The following is a 1,639-nucleotide window of genomic DNA, read 5'->3' on the forward strand; positions in this document are numbered from 1 at the left end:
AGGCTCCGCTGGGAGTTGAACCCAGGATCTCCTCTTTACTAGACAGGCGCTTCGACCAATTAAGCCACGGAGCCCTCATACCGTCCTACAGCTGTTGCAATAAGATGCAACTTGCATTAACTGCTCTTCGTCTGTTGGCGAGAGAATTGATTCATATTCTGCTTATTTCTTCGGATCCACTTTTCTGCCCGCTTCCGACCATTGTATCACCGATCCAGGAACGGATTATCCACAATGCCAATTCCGTCTGATTTACTGAAAACTTCCTCGTCTCCACCCGTCCCCCCCCCCCCAGTCCCACTCCCGCCACGTCACTACCACTCTCCGTTCTTTATTTCTGATCTCACCACAGCATCAAAGTCCTCATATGTCAAATAAAATGAACAAACTAATGAATTGCCGGTGTTTTCCAACCGCCTTAAGTGGGAATGCCTTTGAAACGACTCCTTCATTTTTCTGATTAACAAGACGAGAACACGTGGGAACGGGTCCATCATGAAACCACTTCCAGTTCCAGACGGTTTGAATTTACTCACCAGTAAGCAGTGTCTGGACTGTCTGGTTAAATTGCAACGAACTTAATCGTCAACTTTGACACTTCGTCAACTCCACAGGAGCTGTCTGACGTGAGTATTTGTATTTTGGGTATTATTAAGACCACATCTGGATGATGAATAAAGTGATACTGCATCTGCAACGCATTTGCCCACTCCCGCACCTTGTCTCAATCGTCCTAGTCTCCTTCCATCCTCTTTCGAACCCACAATTCCACTCATTTCGTGCTGGAGGCATATAAGCAATCATGCATTTAGTATGTTCACACAAATCATTGTGGAGCACAAGCACTGTGATCCTCTGAGAAAGATCAATTTCGTGAGTTAATGTCAGACAACGATAATCTATCTGATGATTTCATCAGATACAGGGACAGGTTCTGTACAATGCAGGAGAAACATGGACAGGACCTTATCCCCATCACGTCTTCTCGGCCTCGATGCCAAGTTAAACTAATCCAACCTGTTGTCACCTGGCACGTTTCTTTCTATTCCCCGCCTGTCCGTCTGTCATGAAAAAATCAGGTGTTTCTGAAATGCAGCACTGAGCTGAAAAGGACATTTTTCTGAACGACCTCGCATCCCCGGGTATTTCCCTTCATCATTTCATTGACTGCAGCAGAGAAGTTAACCACATCTCTATCTATGGTCGTCAGGATGGCCGAGCGGTCTAAGGCGCTGCGTTCAGGTCGCAGTCTCCACTGGAGGCGTGGGTTCGAATCCCACTCCTGACAGTTAAGCATTTTAAATTTTGATTCTCCCTCTCTTTGGTTACCCTGTTTTTCTTCCACTGGCCGGCAGTCTTGCCTCGCTCATTCTTCGCTTCTGCCATTGAACAACGGATCGCGTCTTCCCCAAGTGTTTTATTTATTTGTTCTATTGCCCTTCGCGAATTTCTACTGGTTTCTCTCGTCTGTCAGCGAGATCATGGTTCATGCTTTCCACACTCCCCCGTCCCACCTCCACATCTGTTGATTTACAAATACGCAGCAACTTACTGAAGGCAGCGGTGCCTGCCGTCACAGCCCAGAGGGGCAATGGTGAGTTGGACAGTTGAGGAATCAGAATGCCTGTGTGAGCTGCGA

The 1,639-nt window shown here is 47.1% G+C and overlaps 2 non-coding genes across 2 annotated transcripts; one reads left to right on the top strand and one right to left on the bottom strand.

Annotated features, from left to right (window-relative positions):
• Positions 1-74, bottom strand: trnat-agu (transfer RNA threonine (anticodon AGU)). Its single transcript has one exon. It is a non-coding gene; the product is annotated as a tRNA-Thr (tRNA).
• Positions 75-1,205: 1,131 nt separating this feature from the next.
• Positions 1,206-1,288, top strand: trnal-cag (transfer RNA leucine (anticodon CAG)). Its single transcript has one exon. It is a non-coding gene; the product is annotated as a tRNA-Leu (tRNA).
• Positions 1,289-1,639: the final 351 nt, after the last annotated feature.

The sequence above is a fragment of the Pristis pectinata genome, chromosome 14 (genome assembly GCF_009764475.1).
Source record: "Pristis pectinata isolate sPriPec2 chromosome 14, sPriPec2.1.pri, whole genome shotgun sequence".
NCBI lineage: Eukaryota > Metazoa > Chordata > Chondrichthyes > Rhinopristiformes > Pristidae > Pristis > Pristis pectinata.